Here is a 24,723-nt window from a genome sequence, read left to right on the forward strand (position 1 = left end):
GCCTTTCCTGTGCTCCCACGGAAGGCCCGCCAGCACCCTGGGGCTCCCCCTCTCTCCCCCTCCCACTTTCCCCCATGTGCCATCTTTTCACAGGAAGGCACAGTCCTCTTAAAGGCCCCAATCTGTCTAAGATTGCAGAGTACCAGCAACAGTAACAACTTCATAGTAAGCCTGAAGTCCACTCCGGTAAAAGCTCTGCCTCTTTCTAGTTGCAGGATCGGGAGTCTCTTGACTCCACTGCACCTCAGTTTTCTCATCAGCAAAATGGGGAAAACGTCCACTTCATAGAATTGTTGTAAAGACCAACAAGGTAATGTAGTAAAGAATATAGCCCAAGGTCCAGCACCGGCAAATGTTCAATAAATATTAGTTTCACCATTCTGGCCCCTTTCCATTTTCTGACATATTGCGATATCCCCTGAACAGCCCCCTGCCCTTAGAACCTAGCTTTCGAATTCCCCTGGGCTGCTACATAATACTTCAGGCCGGCTCTTCTCTTCACCTCTGCGTCGACTTCCTCTTAGCTCCACATATGCACAAGAGTTTGTGTTCCTCTACTTGCTGGCAGGGAGCCGTTGGTGAGGATTTTTTTTTTTTTTTTGAATGGCAAGGGACAGAAATCTGATTTGCTCATAGTCTGGAAACGTCTAGGCTCCCACAACCAAGAAGTTACATTCTGGCTTATCTGGAGCTCCTGTCTCATCACCGGCTCCCTTTCTCAATGCTGCTTTCCCTTATGGGTTAGCAGCCTTCTCTGCTGCCGCAGGTGCCTTTTTAAGCTTGGCCAGGAAAGATGGCGTTCAGCGGCTGCAGATTCTCCTCCTCCCAGCGTATTGGCCTCCATAAAAAGAGGACCTATCACGCTCAGTGCCTCCATATCAACTCCAGGGACGAACCCCAACTGGCCAGCCGAGTCATGTCTTTGTAGCTCTGCGGAGTGAGGGAGAGAGGCACAACACCGTGGTTGGAACTTCTGGCTGAACCATAAGGGAAGAAAGGATGGTTAGGAGATTTCAAAGAGCAGAGGTCGCCTAGGCAACCACAGCACATGCCCACTCCAGCCAGGGACCCTTGGGTCGCAGCAACACTAAAGTGTTAGCGGAAGTCCTGCTGAACCAGAGGTTCGTGACGGGAGACGAAGCAGGCTCCCAGTGCCCACCCTCCCTGGATGAGAGGTGTGTGTGTTTGGGGCAGGAGTGGAAGAAATCAAAATCAAACCGTTTTCCATATATGCACAGAAACTGTGGGCATAAAATGGGACAAAGGCAGGTCTCCCCTAGCATCTGGCCTCAGGAGACCAAGCTTAGAGAGATGTGGGAAAGAACAGCAAAGCCACCAAGGGCCACTGCAACGCCTGGTCAACCACATGTAGTAGTAAGTGCCACGACACTTTGTGCTAATTTCCTTCAGCAAGCTTAGTGCTTCCTCTTGCTGGATCAGAAATGAAGCACCTTGGGCTTCAGGAAGAGTGAAGCTGAAACACAGGGAGCTGAGCCAGGTTTTTCAAGGGCGTCCATGGCCCCCTTCCATTCTTGCCGAATGTGAAGTTCATCCATTCACAGGAGTCTCACAAGGTCAGTGCTGTGGTGGGGACATTTACCAAGGAAGCAACTTTGGGCAGAACAAGAGGACAAGACAGACAGCTGCTTCGTCTTCATTAGGTGCCTTTTATCTGGGATCCTAGGAATGGTTTTCAAGGTCTCCCGACATGTCTGTAAGAAAGGTGTTATTATTCGCCTTCTTTAAATGAGAAAATGGAAACAAAAGTTAAAAGTGACTTTCCCAAAGTTGCTCAGAAGTGGAATTTTTAGCAGCATGACAGTCACAGGTTCTGAAAGTCTCACATTCTCACCTCCTCCCCTCACCCACAGTCAAGATGCTCCTTTAATAGCCAGAGGACAAACTCCACATGGTTTAAGCTGATAAGGCTTAGTCAGTGTCATAGAATGCTGAATTCCTACAGAGGAGGAGAGATTTTAAACATAAAATATATTTTTCACTCCATCTCAAGGTCGGACTAAATTGTAGAGGTCATTGATTCCACTCCCCATTCTAGTCCTGGGCCACGATATTCTCTTTGAACATATCACGTCACAGGGACCCGTCTCCAGAAAGAGCTGCTTCCAACACCAGACAACTACAGTTGTTGGAACATCCCAATTTCCATCAAATTAAAACTCGTTTCCTCGAAACGCTATTCACTACAACTCCTTTTGCCCTTCGGAATTCATTCATGTTTTCTTCCTTTCTGCATTACTTCCTCTTTTCCCTCCTTCCCACTGTTATTCAAGTACCTACTCTGCGCTATGTATTGGCTTGAGCACCTGCGATACAGCATTGGACAAGAAAGAAAGGCCCTTGTCTCGTGGAGGCTGTATTTCAGTGGATAAAGACAGAAAAATAAAGGAGAAAACAGATGAACAAATATTCAACTCACATTAAGCGTTATAGAAGAAATGAAACAAGATAATGAGGTAGTGGGTACCAACAAGGACAGGCTGCTTTCCATTAAGGGGATGTAAAAGGCACCCCTGAGCATCTGAAAAGGTGACATTTGAGCAGCAAGTTGAATGTTCCTAGAATCCCACGGCAGATCTCCAGGCCTCCTTCCACAGCTTCTTCCCTTACTTGAAACCAGATATCGTGACACACACACACACACACACACACACACACACACACACACACTTGTATGCGCAGGCACACTTACACAAGTGTCTCTATATTCTTCAGTTATTTCAAACATACATACCTATTTATCAGTGTTCTCTTAAAATATAGTGTTCAAAACTGGGTAAAGCACTCTCGATTTGGTCTGACCAAAAGATGGGTCCATGAGCTAGCTCCCTTGTTCCGGACACCACAGATCTATTAACTGGTCTCCTGTGGTTCTATTTTTTTGTTAATAATTTATTGTCAAGGTATCAAGGTAGCTATCATACAGGAGTAGATTCCCGTGAGTCATCACTTAGATACAATTACAGACAACACCCAGTGTCCGTCCCAGCAAGTGCCCTCCTCAATGCCCATCACCCATTTCCCTCTCGCCCTCCCCACTCTCAACCCTCAGTTTGTTCTCTGTATTCAAGAGTCTCTTAGATTTGCCTCTCTACCTCGCTGTTTGTAACTTATTTTTCCTTCTCTTCCCCCATGGTCTTCCGTTAAGTTTCTCAGATTCCACATATGAGTGAAAACATATAGTATCTATCTTTCTCTGACTGACTTACTTCACTTAGCATAATACCCTCCAGTTCTACCCACGTGGTTGCAAATGGCAGGATTTCATTCTTACGGGAGTAGTATTCCGTTATATACATACACCACAGCTTCTTTATCCTTTTATCAGTTGATGGACATTTGCGCTCTTTCCATAATTTGGCTACTGTTGATAGCGCTGCTATAAACACTGGGGTGCATGTGGTTCTGAACGGTGGGGGCCAAAGTTGCAATAGCTTTTAAGAGTCTCTATGTCATTAGCTTTCCCTTTCTTAAACTCTTAACCAACTACAAATAGCAGGTCTGTCACACATGCTATTGCTAAACTTCATCATTTGTATCTTATAATTTTGTAATTATGGGTGGGGCAGGGGCAGGCAACAGAAGGACCTGGGTCTCACCTTGTTTCTATCGAAGCCATCTTGCCATCCGCTTAATATTTTCTTTTTTTCTCTGTTGTGCTACAGCTATTGTCATTTAAGATTTTAACTGTCCTTCCACATACCACCCACGGATTTGAGAAGCATGCCACCGACACCCAGATCCACGTCTTGCTAAAGCATTTCCCAGGCTGGGACAGGGAAGGGGTATGAGCTTTCAAGAAGTCATCATTCCTTTGACAACATTATGAGTCGGTCCGCAGAAAATAGACACATGCAAAACACCTGATGCAATCCAAAGCCACCATATGCATTCATTCATATGATCACACAAAGAAAGGAGGCTAGTGTGACAGGATATTCTTTTTTTTTTTAATGTTTATTTTTGAGACAGAGAGAGACAGAGCATGAACGGGGGAGGGTCTGAGAGAGAGGGAGACACAGAATCCGAAACAGGCTCCAGGCTCTGAGCTGTCAGCACAGAGCCCGATGTGGGGCTCGAACTCATGGACCGCGAGATCATAACCTGAGCCCAAGTCGGCCGCTTAACCGACTGAGCCACCCAGGCGCCCCAACAGGATATTCTGAGTAAATCAGTGTCGAATCCTGTCATTCACTGCTCCTGACTTTGAGCACTCAAAAACTCCCTTTTTGAAACTATGATCTAAAGATGTGTTCTAAATCTTGCCTAATATAGGCTCACCAGGTTAGGTGATCACTTCTGATTTCTCTTTTTCTAACATTTCAACTTTACTATTTGGCCCCATAGTTTCCGACCAGGCTACTGCAATTGAATATATTATATATGTATATGTATACATACATACACATGTATAATATGTACATATGCTTAATATGTATGTGTATATATACATAAAGTTTTTTTTTTTAATTTTTTTTTTCAACGTTTATTTTTTTTATTTTTGGGACAGAGAGAGGCAGAGCATGAACGGGGGAGGGGCAGAGAGAGAGGGAGACACAGAATCGGAAACAGGCTCCAGGCTCTGAGCCATCAGCCTAGAGCCTGACGCGGGGCTCGAACTCATGGACCGCGAGATCGTGACCTGGCTGAAGTCGGACGCTTAACCGACTGCGCCACCCAGGCACCCCAACATAAAGTTTTTATATGAAGTTTGTCCTAGAATATAAAACATTTGGGTCAAAGACCTAAGAACTTATATACAATAATAGGCTCACTTTTACAATCATTAATCTAATGTTGTGTCCCTTCCATTTTCTTTCTTTTTTTTTTCTTTTATTTTTGAGACAGAGAGAGAGAGACAGAGTGAGGGCAGGGGAGGCGCATAGAGAGAGAGGGAGACACAGAATCCAAAGCAAGCTCCAGGCTCTGAGTTGTCAGCACGGAGCCCGATGCAAGGCTTGAACTCACGGACTGTGAGATTACGACCTGAGCTGAAGTCGGACGCTTAACTGACTGAGCCACCCAGGCACCCTGCTTCCATTTTCAATAATATTCTCTTCCCCGAAAAAAAAAAAATTAGGTAGAAAACAGGAATTGAGCACTTATCCATTTTTTGCTTTTCATGCATTATGGGTTTTTTGTTCATTTTTACTTGAGATTATAGAGAAATGTCCAGACGTTAAAGCAGAAAGTGATAGAACGGGAGTCCATATAAGAAATAAATATTACACCGATCTCTAGGATATTTTGAAAATTGAATCTCTAAATTTATATGTGCCTAATCTAACTTCTATGCTCAGAAATGTTCATGACATTCTCATGCTCAGATGACATTCTCTATTACACCCGAGGTTTTTATAATTATTAAGTATTGCCTTCGTTGATCTGAACTATTTCCACACTAGCAATACTTTTGTTGTTTCTTCTGACTTCCTAGAAATACACCAAAACAAATGAAGAAATCTGTTGGCTGCTCTATTTTCCCTGAACGAGGCTTCAGGCTGAGGTCTGGATATTTCAAGATATTCTCATTGATGATTCTGGATATTCTCATTCATGATTAGGTCTTCCCCTCAGCCAGTTTAGAGGTTTCCCTTGGGAACACATGATTCACTTCCCCTCTCAGGCTGGAAGGTCCAAAACGGACATACAATACCCCTTCTGTTTCTTTCTTTCAATGTTCACCAGGGAACTCCCCATCTTGTAAAGGGGACATTCTCAAAAGAAGGAGGTCCTATTTCAGTCACCCTTTTTCAAGGGTTTCTGCTGTCCTGATGATCAATCTGGTCACCAGGAAAGTAACTCAAATATTAGGCTGAGGCTATACCTAATTAGATATGTCCCCAAAATAATACTTGAAGGGTGCTTTTAATTTAAGACTTTATAAAGTCTCCACAATCATGCTGATGATAAGAACTGAGTCCAAACCACGCCAGGAAATACACAGAGTGTGCAATTCACAATGCAAACATTTACTTACACGTGTATGTATGCAGACAGACATAAACCAGAAATAAAGTTACACAAAATTGCGGGTGAAGCGTGGCCAGCAGCGGTCCTGAGAGCACCTGGGATTCAAAGAAGCTGCTTCTCAGCTTTCCTGCTTCTTCGATTCTGCACCGGCGTTGATCTTTTATCTGCTGGAGTTGTGATCTTTCGAGGACAGTCTTTCTGACTTACTCCACCATGCCATGTGACTTCCTCCGGCCATTCACAGATCAGAGACACTGTTGGGAGTGCGCTCCCTCTCTAACAGGAGGGCGTTCACAGAATTCCTTCAATGGTGTGGTGGACAGAGTTCAGACACATCTTGCATGTCTAGGGAGATTCTCCTGCGTTCTTCAGAGCTGTTTCTCCAAGGTTGTTACCTCCCTCCCACCATTAATTGGGTTCTCCTTCCCCCTCTTCTATAGCAGCTGGAATGGAATTTAATCCTCATTAAATAGGGGTTAATTTTGGAATATCAGGTTCATAGATTTCCACAGGGAGATTTACTTCTTTACTTACTATACATAGAATGATACTAATCCCTCTTTTTTTCATGTTTATTTATTTTTGAGAGACACAGAGAGAGAGAGAGACAGAGAGAGAGAGAGTGCAGGGGAGGGGCAGAGAGAGAGGGAGACACAGAATCCGAGGCAGGCTCCAGGCTCTGAGCTGTCAGCACAGGGCTGGACACGGGGCTTGAACTCATGAACCTTGAGATCATAACCAGAGCCAAAGTTGGATGCTCAACCGACTGAGCCACCCAGGCGCCCTTACTATTCCCCCTTTAATATATATATATAAATTTCACAAACAAAATCTAGCTAATAGAAACCTAAAGTATCATGCATATTTTTTCCAATATAACGGCATATTGCAAGAAAATGAGGATTTGAGAACTGCTGTCGATGGTGATGGTGGCCTTCACGCATAAAGAACCAAGCAGTATATTGCTGAAACTCATCATGAGAAGCAAAAGAAGCAAGCATTTTGGAATTGTGTAATATGAGCGATAGGTCTGGGAAAACTGTCAAGGGAGAAGTGCCTCACGCTTAAATCAGAAGCCCTTCCACTACCCAGGACAGGAATTTAAGCTGGTTAGTGAACCTTTCTGTGCCTCGGTTTCCCCATGTGTAAGTAGGAATTTATAACACCTACTTAGCACATTTATTATGGAAAGGCATCCTAGCTAACTACATTGGGGGCCATGTAAGGAAAAGGTAACGCCACCTGCCGATATCCACTGACCACAGTTGTTCCCAGCTGTGGGCACTCGGGTGCCTTGTCAGAAGGGACAGGTCAGTGATTGAGAAGCCTGGAGACAGCAGAAGTGTCAAGAGAGTGGAAAAATAGGGAACATAGCCTGGCTCGCTCAGGACTGGCCAGGACCCCAGTCAGTGAGCTGAGGGCTGCTCTTCATCTGGTCCAAACACACCCGAAACTACAGGTGTAAACATAGTTTGGGGATGTAAATGATACAGAAGATCTTTGTGTTTACCAGATATCAAGAGTCACTATTTCAGAAAGCCAACTGCATGCCAACCCTAACATTTTCACATCAGTGGATGGATTTTTTTTTTTAATATCTCTTATTCAAAATTGAGATTATGGCTTCTGGTCTTTCCTGGTGAGTGTGATGGGTTTTTCCCTCGTTTCTTTCTGTTTGAGGATTTCAAACGAGTTCAAATCTAAAGATCATGACCACACACAAAGTGAAGCTGAGAATTGATGTTACTGGAATAGCTGAAGAGAAAAAAAATTTCATGCATCGAGTTCAGGTAATTCAAACAAAAAAATGCTATTAATTTGGGCCCTTCGGTAGACTATTTCAGTAAACTCTCCAGCTTAATTTGCTCAGGGAGACAATCCCATTGTCCTCATTTTAATGAAAGTATGTCCATTCAAAAATGTCTGTGAAAAGTGTGGACTCCCTTCTATGGAAGTATTGCTAGATGAGATCGGGCAGAAAGGAACAATCTCTCTGGGCATTAAAGAAGGTATGAGTTTCCCCCTTTCCAATGCTAATGGAGGTTTTATTCTCAAAAGTTAAAATTGAGAGGTCAGGTGTGAGAGCCCTGCTTCCCTCTGCTTCAACAGCTCCCCTGAAGGCCAGACCCTACACAAAGGACAGACCAGAAAGAGGAAAGGAAACATACTTCTGAGTAGGAATGGCTTCATATACCTGTCTCCAGACTTTAAGATGGTAAGAGACAGGCAAGACTGTTCCGTCCCCTGATTTCCTGGTGATGATTCCCAATCAGCCAGTGAGACTCAAGTGAGGGCCACTTGCCTGTGGCAGGCTGGGTCCCAGCTGTCATGCAAGTTACCAAGAGGACTTCACAAGGGGTTAGGATCCAGAGGTGAGACTGGACACTTGAGAAAGCACACCACAAGAGAGAGTCTTGAGGAAAACAGCCAGACCCAACTCTGAGGAGAGAGTAAAGGGAAGATGGCCGCCTACAATTAGGAGTCTTTCAGAAGCTCGGCTGTGAGCAGAGACAGGCTTTCTGCAACCACCGCATGGAGGACTGGGCTCTCTCCGGTCCCAGCAGGACTAGACAACCACACCTCCCGTCCTGTGGTGGGAAGCAAGCATCGAACATATCAAACGTATCCAAAATTATCCAGTGGGGTGTATCCATTCCTGATATTCTGCACAAAGGTAACTAACTAAAATAAGCGAACAAATGAAGTATTCTTTGTAACTTGGGGTTCACAAAAGAGTTTTGTGGGAGTAGGTAGTGCTCTCTTCATCTAATACCTATTTCTATATACAGGTGACCCTTGAAGGACATGGATTTGAACTATGTGGGTCCACTTCTACGCAGATTTTTTTCAATAACTACACTTCTTCCTTAGTATTTCTCCTCTTTATGTATTTTCTTTTTTTTTTTAATTTTTTTTTCAACTTTTTTTATTTATTTTTGGGGAGCATGAACGGGGGAGGGGCAGAGAGAGAGGGAGACACAGAATCGGAAACAGGCTCCAGGCTCTGAGCCATCAGCCCAGAGCCTGACGCGGGGCTCGAACTCACGGACCGCGAGATCGTGACCTGGCTGAAGTCGGACGCTTAACCGACTGCGCCACCCAGGCGCCCCTATGTATTTTCTTAATAACGTTCTTTTCTTCTAGTTTATTGTAGGAATATGGCATATAATACACATACAAAATATGTGTTAATTGATTTTATGTTGTGAGTAAGGCTCTGGTCAGTAGCAGTTTTTGGAGAGTTGAAAGTTATATGCAGATTTTTGACTCTACAGGGAGCTGGGGGTGGGGGGGAGAGCTGGGGGAAACACCCCTAACCCCCATGTTGCTCAAGGGTCAACTGTATTATCTGAGAGAGAGAGGAGAGAGAGAGAGAGTTGGTGGCCTATAGGTTTATGTGTGATAAATGTGTGTGTGTGTGTGTGTGTGTGTGTGTGTAAAAACACTGGCTAGTTGACCAATATTCAACATATAGATAGTTACAGAAATATATATATGTGTGTATGTGTGATTTCACTTAAGTGATTTATATACAACTGAGGTTAGAAGGTAAGGCTCTCCTTGTCTCTATGTTGACCTATGCTCCTTTTGATGAGGGTATTTGACTGAAGGAAAGAAGGAGAAGGAGAAGAAAAGAGGGTGCTGATCATATGAAGGACCCACTAAGTTGCATGTATTTCACCTACATTATTGGACTTTATATGCATTTGTATACATGATGAGACACCTGTTATTATTACCTCATTTTACCTTTGAGAAAAGGGGAGCTGAGATGAACTCAAATAGGTGAAAGAACAAAATAAGTAGGGGCACCTGGGTGGCTCAGTAGGTTAAGCGTCCTATTCTGGCTCAGGTCGCCATCTTACAGTACGAGTTCGAGCCCCGCATCGGGCTCTGCAGTGACCACGCAGAGCCTGCTTGGGTTCTCTCTCTCCCTCTCTGCCTGTCTCTCCCCCCTCCTCTCTCTCAAAATAAATAAATGCACTTAAAAAAAAAAAAAAAGAACGAAATAAGTAAAGGCAGAGCTGACTTTTAAACCCAGTTTCTTCTGATCACAAAGTCCAGTTCCCTCGGTGACAAGGATTGAGGTGCCTGAGTCACTGGATGTCCCCGCACTCTCATGACTCACATTCTGACACCACACGAATACTTTTCAAAATATTTTAATTCAAACAGAAAAATCAAGGTGCATATTCCTAAATATGCTTTGGGTTCTTAGGCTCCTTACAAACATCTCCTTTGCCTGTATCAGGGAGGAATTTGATTCAACCCGCCAAATTCACCACTTCTAAAAGGACAGAGGAAATTCTTCGCTTCAAGTCCAAATCACTTCGCAGTAGGCTCTTTATAGCCCTCATGATTATCAGACAAGGGGGCTTTCACTTATAACAAGACCACGAGTATGGGGAAAATTGGGGATTTGAGGGTAATTATCCAGAAGAAATAATCAGTACTATCTGCAAAGAAATAAAGCACACCGGGAACAGCGAAGAGTCCAGTTTTTTGTAGCAGCAAGGAACCTTTGCCCAAGGATATCATTAGTATTCCATTGGGCTAAGGGAAGAGGGCCTCACAGGGTTTTCCTCAGTTTGCCCAACTGGGCTTATGTTTCCCTTCTTGGATCCCATAAATATGCCCCTTTAAACCGATTTAATATTGACAGCTTGGGGACCCTAGCGGACACAATCTCAACATGCTTTCTGCAAGAACTCTGCTGGCGGTCAGTTCAGATTGTGGAACACTGACTCAGCATCCACTGTGTGAACACACAGAGAATGGGAGAAAGAAACGGTCCCACCCTTCCGGCCAGATAGGAAGGCATTCGGGGCCTTGTTCAACCTTGAGGGTACGCCCAGGTCTCTCCCTCAGCTCCGCTGGGAAGCAGGCAGAGGGACGGCAGGTCAAAGGAGGTGAAGAAGGACAAAGGAAACGCTAAACATTTTCCGCTGATGCAGAATCAATACGGAAGGAGACACAGGTCTCCGATGGGAAGAGCATCCTGCCTGCTTCCCGTCACCTTCTGCCTTCCCAGCTCCCTTCATCATGCTGTGAGGCTATGTCGCCTTCTACCTGATCACAGCCTGGCTGGAAACGTGCCTGCGTCCTTAGCACCCTTAACGCAACCGCATCCCTTCTCTCCTGCGCCCCGGGTGCCCAGTCCCTGCTTCCAGCCTTCGACCTTTCTCGCACACACGCGGTGCTTGGTGTTCTGGGGTGGGCGCCGGGGCAAAAAGCCTTCAACTGCCTCCTGCACTTCAACAAAAACCACCTTTATGCTGGAAGAATGTGTCATCAACTGATAATTTACTAAATGACAGTTCATTTTCATTCTGCGGAAGGGAATTGCTTCATATTTCATTCTTAACGCCTGCTCGTTTTCGGGCAGCCTCCACCGGGCAGGAAGGGCTCCCCCGGGAATTGCTTGAAAGGTTAGCGCCCAGGACGAGCGTGGGCCCTGCGGCTGCGCTGCGCGGCGCCGGTCGCTCCCCTCGTTAATGTCTCAATGCTGCCCCCTGCTGGACCACGGCGCCCCGGCAGCGCCCGCGACCTGAGACCCGCGCTTCCACCGCGCTCGTCTGTCGCGGCCAGCACCTCTGCGGGAGAGATGACCGCTCTGGGGCTTTTGGTTTTGTGCAAAAGCCGCACAACCGAAATTCACCGCCTTTAAGGGCGCCCGGACCTCACCGGATGGGTGCTCAGCTGCTCGTGCCGCGGCGCGGCAGCTTCTGCCGGTTGTCAGGCTGTCGGTGCCCGGAATGAAGAGAAGCCATTGTCGCCAAGGGCTTTTCTCCCCGAAAGGGATTTGCGGATGGAATGGAGATGTGTGTGACCGGGGAGAGGTTTCCTGCCCGGAAAAAGCGAGACATCACCCGGTAGGAGAGAGGTCAACCTTGGGCCATATACATATGGATCTTCAGATTCAGGGTCCAGGGTTAAACTCCACTTTGACCCCCAGTTGGGACCCCCGTGGACCACTCCCTGCCCAGCTCGGGCCCTCCCTCCTAGCCTGTGGCCCTCCTGCCTTCTCAGGCTGCCTTCATGCTGCCGTCTCCACACAGCGGCCCACTGCCTCTGCCTGGTCACCTCCCCACCCTGCCTGTGCCCATCCTCCACTCAAAGCCAAAGAAACCCATATCAAATAATTCTAACATACGGTGCCTCGCGAGGTGCCTGGCACCGGGGTAAGCGTTCGAGAAGTTTTAGCTAGAAATCTAGTTAAATCTGATCGGCCACCCCCTGAGCACTAAGTAGTGAACACGCCAAGGGGCTCCCCATCCCTTGGACAAAATTAGTGGGCCTCTGCTTAACTCTCAACTTCCTTTTCAAACATTTTCTCAACTTTCACCAGCCAGCAGTGCAACTTCCGGGGGTTCTCCCATGCTTACCCTGTGACTAATCTCTGGCATTGCTAATGCCAGTCCCTTGACCTAATAGACCCTCTCCTGCCTCGTCTTCACCTGTTTATCAATCTGTTAAGACTCAAGCCTTCCTGAAGGCCAACTGTCTGCTTGGGTGTCTGCTCTCCATATCTGAGCTTCTTGAATTCCGGGACTGTCTGATTCACCTTTCTATCCCCTAGAGCTCACACAGTTCCTGGTTAGCATGACCGGGACTCCCCGCATGTTCATTGCATGAGTGAATGAATGAGCCAGAAAAGAATGCACAAGTAAGAGAGGGTCCCAGAAGCACCTGCCTGCCCTAACCATCTCCTTGTACCCGCCAACTGGAGAGTCTTGGGACTGAATCTGCTCCTGCGGAGCCTGGGAAAGACAAGGCATTCATTACCAGCCGGTGGGGGGGGGGGGGGGGGGGGGGGCTTTGGTCAGTCAAGTTCACCTGGAACATCACCCCCTTTATATGGTGATGACTAGTCAAACCTGCCTACCTTTGAAAAGGGGCGTTATTTTTAGAGGAGAGAGTAATTCTGGAGACTTGGGAATTTGGCAGGGGACAGATCTGGCAGGAGTAGGGGACTTGAGATGCAGAAGAGCTATATTAGGACAGTGGGTTTATGGGAACAGATGACACTGTGGGAGCTTAATAGAGGGCATCAGAGGAGGGGAAAATCGCCTGAGTACATTGTACATGCCAAGTCCTTCTTAGATTCCTTCTACACCTCATGACAACCACCGAAGATTACTATCTCCATTTTCTCAATAGGAATTGAGGCTTAGACAGTTTGGGTTCCATACCTGATGTCACACAGCAACTAAGTGATAGACCTAAGATTCGAACTCAGGCTACATCACTTCCAAGCCCGTATTTTCCCATTACGTTAACGTTTGCGTTTCTTAAAGAAAGACAAAAGCACCTAGAGCAGGGAGGTACAGACTTCTCACTTCCGAATAAACCAACCCAGCCCTTCTTGAAGATCATCCCCCTCTCTGTCTTAATGGAAAGTACTGGATTTCTGCATCTCCCAAATGTACCCGAAGGAATACTAGGGGTCCCCTATCATTCAGATCCCTTCATAGCTCCCAACCTGGACAAGCCCTAAGTAGAATGGGGATCAGTCATTGAAGGGTTTCATTTCCCACCGTAGGTAGAAGACATCCACCTTCACCCACTCCATTTTACTTGGAGACGTGCGATGCTGCCTCATTGATCACACTCTGCCCCAATGTGTTGCACTTCATTAGGCATCAGTAGGATTAAATAGCGGTGAACAAGGGTATCTAATCGATTATTACAATCTCTAGAAAAGAAATGTGAACTCACAGATCACTGCACTTTGATCCAGAAAAACCCAGCCCCATGTCTCAACTTATATCACAAAATCGTGGTGTTGCAGCAAGCCCGTGAGCCCAGTGGTTGGACCTAAGATTTGAGTGTGCCATTTCAGCAGGGAAGTCAAGTTTCAAGTCTCCCTTGACACCAACATCCTCCAAATTCCACATGCACCCTATATGACCATCCGGCAATCCCGTACTTGGCAATACTCAGAAATAGTCTAGGAGCAGAGGTCCTCAGGCTTTGGTCCCTTGAAAGGTTAGTAAGATACAGATTCCTGGGGACGCCTGGGTCCCTTGAAAGGTTAGTAAGATACAGATTCCCGGGGACACCTGGGTAGCTCAGTCGACTGAGCACTGACTTCCACTTGGGTCATCATCTCTCAGTTCCTGAGTTTGAGCCCCACATGGGGCTCTGTGCTGACAGCTCAGAGCCTGCTTTGGATCCTCTGTCACCCTCCCCCCCCCCAACTTAGCCTCTGCCTCCACTTGCGCTCTTTCAAAAATAAATAAACATTAAGAAAAAAAAGGTGCAGACTCTTGGGCTCCATGATCCTCAATTTCTAAGAATCCAAGAATTTTGATTTCCAACCAATTGCCAAGTAACGCTGATGCTGTTGGTCAGTGGTTCATACTTTGAGAACCACTGTGCCAGAGCATCAGCTGAAAGAGCCCAGGGGAGTAAGAGCCTGCTCTGGACCTCTGTCTGAGTATCCTGAGCATCTCCACCTCTACTAGAGTTTTCTTTTGCAGAACGGATTTTTAGCACACCATCCTTTAGCTCCGGCTCACCAGTTCTACACTTGCAGAATGTTCCAGAGGCCTCTAGATGGGTTAGGACCCACTTGGTGTAAGTGACAGAAAGTCTGGCTCTGATTGACTAAAGAAAAATAAAAAGAAATGTATTGGTTCCAAGACTGAGAAGCCCAGACCTGGCTTGACCAGGGCTCAAATAATGTGACTCGAACCACATTTTCTTTCTACACCTCTCCTTTCTCTCGCTGTCTCTCCTCTCTCCCTTGCTCCTTCACATTTTCTCCTTTGTCAAAAATCCTCTTCGTGTGAGTCTAAAGATGCCCACCGAAGCTATAGCGCTGGCAAATTCTTCCATTAGAATCGTTCTCAGGATTCCCAGCATAAATCTCGATGTTTTCGATGGCTTCTCATTGACACAAATTGAATCAAGGGCTCACCCCAAACCAATTACTAGTTTATGGGCAGGAAAACGCAATTCACATTAGGCCTAAATAACATGCTCCACTCTTGATCCCAGGACAAATCACAGGGGTGAGGAAGGGTACAGGAACATGGACAATGCATCTATTTGCTGACTGTGTAGTTGGATTTGCATCATTCACTATGCTAACGACAGGTAACTCCACTGTGCACCCAGCCACCTGCTGAACATCTCCAGCTAAACATCTCATAAACACCTCAAATGCACCGTGTCTAACACTACGGTCAACTGAACTCATTATCTCTACCTTTCTTTCTTTCCTTCCTAGCCCCCCAAACCCAACCACCTCAACCAAAACAGCACCATGATGCACCTGGTCACCCAGTTTAGAACTCTAGAGCCATCATTTTCTCCTCTCCCTAGCATTCCACAGCTGACCACGAGACCCTGTTATGTCCACCTCTTGTATTCTAGACACGCTCTTGACCCATCCCCATGATCAGTGCCTAATCCCAACTATCATCGCTAAGACTCCCCATTGCAATGGCGTCTTAAAACTGACTTCACAAATTCCCATCTTGCCCCTTCCCAATCCACCCAACATATTTCAGATACACAGCTATCACTACGTTACTCCTCCACCTGAAGCCCTTGAGGGTATTGTTTCATTCACAGGATGGCATCCTGTGTGTCATGAAAGGTCCCCATGACCAGGCCCCTGCTTGACTACTTGGGTCTTGCTGCTCCCACCTTATCTTCTATGTCTAATCATAAAGAACTACTTGCAACTTCACGAAACCTCCGTTATTCTATACGGTCATGCCTTTGTATTTGCCTTGCCTTCTGCCTGGACGTCTATGCCCTTCTGGCCACTCGGCTGATTTATACTCATTCTTCAAGCCCCAACTCAGCCACTCGTGTCTTCTGAGACTTCCCTGGCCCTAGCTCCTGTGCCCTCCTGTACCTGCTGATGAGTCCTTCCTTTGTGCCCCCTCCATATCTTTTGGCATCTGTCTCACAATGGCCATGTATTTGACTCCGCTGAAATTATTTGCTTTCTTGTCTACCTTCCCTATGGGCTGAGAGCTCCCTGAGAGCAATATCTCTCAGCGTCCCCGGAACCAAGCACAGCATCTGGGCCTTGGCTCATGCTCCAGACATTAATAAACACTCTAACCTCTGGGCGAGTGGAACTCACCCGCCGGGCAACAGAAGTACACGAGTTCTTGCTGGACTCCGACGTGGGCAGTTCTCCAATTCCTTAATGCTTCTCATTGAAAGACAGATGTCACTCGGGGCTTTGCAAGAAGGAAGGCCAGTCCTACATGAGGCCCTCCCCACGAAAGCTTCATCTCAGGCCTGGCTAACAACAGCCGCAGGATGGTACATCACCCTGTTAGGTGAAACCAAATGGCCTGCGTCACCTCTCGCTGATGGCACTGTGTGTGCGTTCTCAGCCACCCGCTCCCACATCATTTTACTTGTGGGAGTCAGGCATCATGTTCCAGTAGGGGACACCGCAGCCCTCTGTCACTCGGCAGCTAACCCAGCCACACAGTCTGTCCTCGGGGCATCCGAGGCTTCGGGCTGGCTGAGCAGCTTCTAGTCCCAGGACGGCCCCGAGTCAGGCGCGGATGCCCCATTACTAAGTAAGCCCAGGGCATGAGTTGTTCCTCTGATAAAGAATGACAAATAGGCCTGAGCTTTGCAACACAGAAGGACAAGTGCTACAAGACGCTGATGTCTCTGATGGAAGGAAGGACATAGACAGGGGTTCTCATTTCCTTTGTGTGAAAACTGGGGCACCTGCTGCTTGGGGGCAGGTGTCTGCAAAAGCCAAAAACCCCGCCCACTGTAGCCGGCCTCGGCACCCCTCCTGGGCCCAAGTTGTTTCAGGACTGTGATTCTCCAACTTCTGGAACTTTCCAGCACACCTTTCCAGGCCTGGCCTGAGGAGAACAGTCCCGAGTCTCGGGCTGCAGGCTCCCCCTACTCCCACCTCCAGTGTCACTTTCCATCACCACCAGCAACCCCTCCCAGAGAGGTCTCTTTCCAAAGGACCCCAGGCAAGAAGACAGAGGGAGGTTAGGGCCGTTTCCTCACATCTTGTTTTACTTCCCAAAAAAAAAAAAAAAAAAAAAAAAGAACAAAATAAATCTCTGTGTAACTGAAAGTCAGTGAATGACAACATCATAAAGATGAATGCACTTTGACAGCTCGAGCCTCCCTGTCACTCAGTGCAGGTGCTATTTTGCGGGCAGTACGATTCTTTTTTGCATGAGCGTCAAGATACAGCAGATCGTTCAGCACTCATGACCTCGGCCGGAGACGTGCCAGACGCACCCCCACCCAGTCACTGCCGCAATCAGATTACCCCTTCTCATGCTCAAATGCCCCCTGGAGTTTTAGGGGGAAGAGCCCCTTGTTAAGAGACAAGACCTTCAGGAAATTGCCTACCAATGACGTTTATGCAGGTTTCAAAACCACCAGGCCATCCATATTCACTCACATTTTTCCAGGCTGAGAATAAGTGTGGTCCACCAGCAGAAATCCGTTCCCAGAACCCGCGCTCTCTCCTTGTTCTCTTACCCATTCATTCCTTTGATGAGGATCTTTATTTAAAAAGGAAAAAAAAAATGTGTGTGGATTCTAAAAGGTAAAACTCACTTAAGTCTTGTTCTGCGAACAGTGATGGTTAAGAAACAATCTGTGCAGGCCCAGAGATAAGGAAGTTCTCTGCATCAAGTAAATGCCCTTTGCTAACCCAAATTTCCTCTTTCCCAGTAACAAAGGCTCGGTGCTCACACTCCCCTAAGCCATAACCAAGCGCCCCTTTCCCTCAGCCCCTTATTCCCATCACCTCCCGGCCAAAGTTCCTTCCTTCCTATTCCTTGTGAAAGTCACACTGTGCTCTACCCTGTCAGCCAGGTTCAACCACAGTGTGTTCCCGGGCCAATACCGCCCCTCAACCCCAAGCAGCGGATGCATTTACCCCACACTTCTGCAAACCTCTCTTGGTGTTCGCCAGTTTTCACCTGTGTAACCGCTGCCTCAATCCATGCCTGCGTCACCCGCCTCCTGGACCGTCGCAGCCGCCTCATGGCTGCTGCTGCTGTCAGCCGTCTCCTCCCCATCCTGAATCACTCTCCCTGACTGCTACCAGAACGAACTTCCTACAAGGCAAACACTCTCGGGTCCCAGATCCCTGCTGTCGAATTGTACACACGCTGTTGTGATGGTGACAGCCAATCCTGGGCCACGGACGGGAACAGCACCCCCCACCGAAGCCAGAGGACAATGTGGGGCCATCAGAGGGGGCATAAGGTGCTAAGTAGCCACTGGGGGGCGGGGGGGCGGCTCTGGCCCAAGCTCTGGGCACACGAGCCTTATATAGACCTATCCCTGAGTGTGCAGGTGGGCGCATCCAGAGCTAATCTGGAAGTAGAAAAGGACCCGGGACAGTCAGGTCTAAAATGGGACTTTCTAACTGTATGAGGAGTGAAATTGTTATGATTTGATGTACTGTATCTGAAATTTTAGAAACATCGTAAGCTTCTTCCCTGGCACTGATTTTCCAGAGAAAGGAGAAGGACCTGCGTGAGCCGCTGAGGAGCCCCACAGAAACTACCTTCCAGTCTTTGGAGAGAATTCCAATGTTCCTTCCCTCAGCGGCTGAAGGGCACTGGGGACACTGTGGCCTCTACATTTTCAGACTCTTGACCTGGAGCCTCCTAATACTCTTCAGAAAATGTTCTCTACCTCTGCCTTCTGTCACCCAATCAGGCAGTTATTTGAATATATGTGACTGCCTTTTAACGAAATCGTATGTACAAATAGAATGAAACAAAGCAAAACAAATGCTAAACTAATTATATTTTAGAAACATATTTCCTCACTCAAGATGCCAAGTTATAATTCATTCTGTTGGCTTCAAATCTATTTGGCTTAAGAGCTCTTTTGATTGATGACAGATATGTGAACTAATTCATTATATATTCATTCATTCATTCTGTTACTCTTTATTAACTGTCTGTAGAATGCTTGGCATGAATTGGGCCGATCTGATATGCACAAAGCCTCCATATTATTCACGCTATGTCACAGAATATACTGATCTACTGTGGAACTTTACAATATATATGTCCCTTTTAATTCTTTAAGCCAATGGCCCATCAGGACAATTTTTTAAAAGCATGCACTTAAAGTCAAATCCAAAGGATAGATTAACATTGTCTTGGAGAAGTGTGATACTTTAAAAATATGCCTGCAAGTTGTTTGACATTCTTATCATCGAGAGGCGTCAGTCTGTATCCACTCTCCTTGAACCTGGACCAGCCTTAGTGCCTGGCTGACCCACAGAGTTTGACAGAAATGGCTCTACAGGACTTCTAAGTCTGTGTCATGGGCACCAAGAGGTTTTTACCTGGGTTCTCTGCAGTGTGCACACTGAAACCTAAAGTCTCTGTGTACCAAGTTCTACCACCTAGAGACCACTATTCTGTGAAGAAGGCCAAGCCAGCCTGGAGACCACAGCAGAGGCTCTGAGACCGGACGTAGGGAGATAGGGATATCAGTACAGGCCGCACTCTCCAGCCTTCCACTGTCCCGGATCAGCTACGGTCTGATGACAACCATTTGGTAGGCCCAGAGACAATCAGCCTAGCTGAGACTTCCTGAACTCCCACCCTTTGGAACTAGTGATGGATTATAACGTGATTGTAGTTGTTAGACATCATCAAGTTTGGGAATGGTTTGTTACACAGCCATAGATAACTGATACAGGAGGAAAGGGAAGATTTTTGATATGAATCCCCACTGCTATCATCAGGAGTGATCCAAAAAGCTATTTTCTACTAGTTGGAACAAAAATAAACCCCATTCTCTTCTTATATTTGAACATCTATTTCTCTGAGTGTTAATGTTTCTTGTACCCTTAAGTAATATTGGACATCTTTATCCATGCTTTCTACCTAAGATCATTTACTGATAGAGACTCCAACTTGCTTACATGTTAAGAAGAGACAGAGTTAAAGGGGGAAGCAGTAACCACAGCTTTAACCAACTTGTAAATGTCAGGATCCCTGCAAGGGAAGGACAAAGAACACCAAAAACATTTTTCCCTCCACTCAGTAACTGTAGAGCAGGAGACCAAATCCACGTTCTGTAATTGTCACACAACTTAAATGGCCAAACTTCACTCATCCACAGGGAGGGTTTCAATTGTGCTTCCTATTTTCCAAGACAGATCACATGGTAAATCCCTGTTACACTGTGTAGGCTAAAGCAGCCAAGGGTTACGAGCTATACAGTGCCATATAGCTACGAACTCCTCCGTCTCTCTGTGGCTTGCCTTGCAACAAATGCATCAGCTGAAGGATGGCATTCTAACAGAAACTTGATGCGCCGGAGAAATGGGATCTTCTTGATAAAGAAGTAGGGCTTGCTGAACATCATCCTGGAAAAGGCTGGGCAGTATCTAATGAAATAAAAAGGAAACTACTTGGGGCATCTGGGGGGCTCAGTTGGTTGGGTGTCCGACTTCGGCTGGGGTCATGAACTCACGGCTCGTGAGTTGGAGCCCCGCGTCGGGCTCTGTGCTGACAGCTCAGAGCCTGGAGCCTGCTTCGGATTCTGTGTCTCCCTCTCTCTCTACCCCTCCCCCACTCATGCTCTGTCCCTCAAAAATAAATAAACATTAAAAAAAAAAAAAGGAAGTTACTCACTCAAGCATCGAGAATCCTAATAACAACATAGGAAAACTATGGAGAGAGCAGTGAAATTACTCTCTCTAAAGAGACAGGAAAGAAACGACGGGACTGTGAGTTTATTACCTATTCCTACAACATGCTGAGACCAGGTCCACTCTTGTGATGGTACGAAAATGGACCACCCGAGTCGCTTGCTAGGAGAGGTGTCTATTCAGGAAGCCCCTATTTTCAGGAGTTTGGGCTGGAGAGGGAGAAGTAAGGTGCAATACTGCACAAAAATCAAAAGCATATTCATGTTAGCAGTGAAACTATTGAAAGTCAAGCTGGAAAAGAGTCCCTGGCACAGCTTTCGAGCGACCAGAGTACAGACAAAAGAGCACATGGAAGCCCAGCTTGGTGGCCACTCCAGCACAAATCCTGGGCCGTTTTCCACTCTGGATTCTAGAGTTCATATCATAACTGGTCAGATCAGGGCTTCTCAGTGCAGGACCCTGGAGCAATGAAGGAGATAGAACCATTGTTAGAAAAAAAAATAATAATATGGAGGAAAGGACCCTATGTATGGATGAAAAGATTTCAGAAAAAACACAGACTATAAAAATAAAGCAAAAGACCCAACTCTGGCCAGTTCTGACTATAAGAGATTATGAAGTAATTTATTCAAAACATCTGAAAGATGATAAAGAATAGAAACTAACTCATATGCCTACAGAGGAATTTAGGTCTCACTCCTTAGTGCTTAAATGACTTCCTAGAACAAATTAGATCACCATAGTTCTTTCCCTGGATGTATCTGTGCATAAATCTTGTATTACTACCAGGAAGTAGTTTGAGATCTAGGTGATCATATACAGTAAGACCCCCCAAAATTAGATATTTGGTTATGCTGACACTAAAAATCTGGTTTAAAAAAAAAAAAATGACTGGCCACGAGAAATAACAAGTATCGGTGAGGATGTGGAGAAAAGGAAGCCCTCGTGCACTGTTGGTCAAAGGGTAAATTGGTATAGCCACTATAGAAAACAGTATGGTATGGAAGTTCTTCAAAAAACTAAAAATAGAAATACCACAGGATCCAGTAATTCCACTACTGAGTATTTACCGAAAGGAAATGACAACCCTAATTTGAATAGATCTATGCATCGCTGTGTTTATTGCGACATTATTTACAATAGTCAAGATACGGAGCTACCTAAGTATCCATGATGGATGGATAAGAAGATGTGGTGTGAATATGCAGTGGAATATTACTCAGCCATAAAAAAGGAGAATGAAATCTTGCCATTTGCAACAACATGGATAGACCTAGAGGGTATTATGCTAAGTGAAACAAGTCAGGGAAAGACAAGACACCATGCGATTTCCACTCGTATGCGGAATAGAGAATGAAACAAAACAAAAAGAGCAAACAAAGAACAGAAAGAGACCCATACATACAGGGCCAAATGGGTGAAGGGGTGTGGGAAGCTTCTGGTTATGGAAAGATTAAGTCATGGGATGGAGGACACGGCATGGGGAGTACAGTCAGTGCTACTATAATAACATTGTACGGTGACAGATGTAGAGCATAGTGTGGAAGTTGTGATCTCTAATGTTGTACACCTGAAACTACTATAACATTGTGTGTCAACTATACTTCAATTAAAAAAAATTTTTTTTTCAATAGTGATGAAGCCGGGGCACCTGGGTGGCTCAGTCGCTTAAGTGTCCAACGGCTGCTCAGGTCATGGTCTCGCGGTTCGTGAGTTCCAGCCCCAAATTGGGCTCTCCGCTGTCAGCACAGAGCCTGTTTCGAATCCCTTGTCTCCCTCTCTGTCTCTCTGCCCCTCCCCTGCCCTCACTCTCTCTCTCTCTCAAAAATAAAATTATAAATAAATAAATAAATAAATAAATAAATAAATAAATAAAGTGCATCCAATAAACATTGTTTTAAGTCCTGTTGGCAGAAGCCTAAAGTACAAGTATCTCCCATATCATTAATTGAAATGGTCCTTTAATAGTTATTGTTGGTTTTTGTTATGAAAAATGCTAACAGTATTTATTTCACGTTGTTATAGAACAGACAGTATGTGTCAAGAAAGAATGAGAGGAGAGGATTCTCGTTTGGACTTCGTGAGCTATTTGATAATGATTTTCCAATTGGAATGTACAATGAAAGAAAACTATATCAATCCTCAAGGGTAGTATATATCAGGAATTAATCAATTCAGCTAAAAGAGCCAGGGTGCTATCAACTATATGTACAATATTCCATCAAAGATAATCAGGCATATTCCAGTTAATGATTAATTAAAAATGTAAAAATCATTTTTATATATTTTCTTTATTTTCTCCACTTTACAGATGTCTTATACATGTACATCTGACCCTTAATTCTAAGCTGAATCAGTAATTATTTTTATTTTCTTTTTTTTTAATGTTTACCTATTTATTTTGAGAGAGAGAGAGCAGGGGAGGAGCAAAGCGACAGGGAGAAAGAGAATCCCAAGAAAGCTCTGTGCTCTCAGCTTAGAGCTGGACATGGGGCTCTGTCTCATGAAACCATGAGATCATGACCCGAGCTGAAATCAAGAGTCAGACTCTCAACCGACTGAGCCGCCCAGGTGCCCCTGAAACAGTATTTTTTTTTTTAAATGGAGAGAGGTGACTGGTTGCTGAAGTTTTGTTTGCCCAGTGCATTTAGCAACTTTCCTCTTTTTGTTTGTTTGTCTCTTTTCAGAAGCTCCTTCCCCCATTCCTGCACTTCTGTACAGTGGTGAGGACGCCATGCTCATTTCTAGCCCACCCACAGCCCCACTGGCAGCATACAGGAGGGAAAGAGATCCCAGGCCAGCCACCAAACCAAACCCAGGGACCCAGTGATTGGTTCAGGATACACAGATGACCCCAGTGGGTCCCGTCAGAGTTCTCATGCTACTAGTTGGACTCAGAAGGAAAGAGAGCCTTTCTCCTCTTTGGATCATGAATGGTGGGAATGTCAACCCAAGACTTTTCAGCAATTTCAAGAAAGGCTGTACGAAGCAGGAGGAAGAGAATAAATCCAGTATGCAAAGAAAAGACACAGAAACAAGGCTGAGCTGAAAAATGAGAGGAAAAGAGAAAAGATGACAATATTGCTTGATCCCTGGATTTGGCCATGCAAATAAGTAAGCCTTTCCCTAGACTTCAAATTAAATGAGTGGGAGTTTCTGGTTCTTGCAATACAAAGAACCCTGATTAATACAACTTATTGGATTATTTAAATATTTCTTTTTTTTTTTTTAAGTAGGTTCCACACCCAACATGGGGCTTGAACTCACAACCCTGAGATCAAGAGTGGCATACACTACCGACTGAGCCAGCCAGGTGCCCCAGATGATTTTAACATTTCTTTCATACCATCAGTTCCACCGTACACAAAACTGAGGCATTTTACGACTCCACCTTTGTGAAACAATAATGTAAGTAATAATTCAAGTTGCAAAAATAGCAAAGACATTGACCACCTATTACGTCCAAGGTAATGCACGTGTGCACAAAACGACAGAAAAAGGCAAACGCGCCATAGGGCCAGCAAGCCCGGCAGGACAGACCTCCACAAAGTTCACAGCGGGCCCCTGAGGATAGCTTCTAGAGCTTCCATATCAAGGTGATTTCCATTTCTTTGTATGCTTATCTTTCACCTCCAAATCTTCCACAGTAAACTATATTACATCTGGAATCAGAAAAAAAAAAATGTCCTTGAAAAAGACTACTCCATTTATCAAACCAATGGGGCTATTTCTCATTAATTGTTGTTTTAATATTAATTAAGAGCATTTATATAATGTTGTTGAAAATCAAACTAAAATATATTATCTGTCATAGTATTTCATTTTGTGGGTCTTCTAGCTGTGTCTTCCTATTAATCTCCCCAGCATATTTGCATATCTGTTTCTTAAATTCCCCTCACAGAAAACCTCCCTGTGTGCTCAGTAGGAAATTATTCTGACCCTGAAATAAAACAATGGGAGTTCTTTAGATTAGAAAATCCCTTTGGACTGAATTTAAACAAAAGCTGAAAGTTTGTCGCCTGTTGATTTCAAGTCTCCCAAGAATAAGAGTCATCTGCCTCTATCATGTGACACACGGTTCTTTT

General features: G+C 45.5%; 1 long non-coding RNA gene across 1 annotated transcript; it reads left to right on the forward strand.

The window, feature by feature from the left end:
* Window positions 1–11,628: 11,628 nt before the first annotated feature.
* LOC147572098 (uncharacterized) lies at window positions 11,629–24,459 on the forward strand. The gene is made up of 2 exons (XR_015246709.1): window positions 11,629–11,864; window positions 23,326–24,459. It is a non-coding gene; the product is annotated as an uncharacterized LOC147572098 (long non-coding RNA).
* The last annotated feature ends 264 nt before the right edge of the window (window positions 24,460–24,723 follow it).

The sequence above is a fragment of the Puma concolor genome, chromosome F2 (assembly GCF_028749965.1).
Source record: "Puma concolor isolate L17-30 chromosome F2, mPumCon1.1.hap2, whole genome shotgun sequence".
Lineage (NCBI taxonomy): Eukaryota > Metazoa > Chordata > Mammalia > Carnivora > Felidae > Puma > Puma concolor.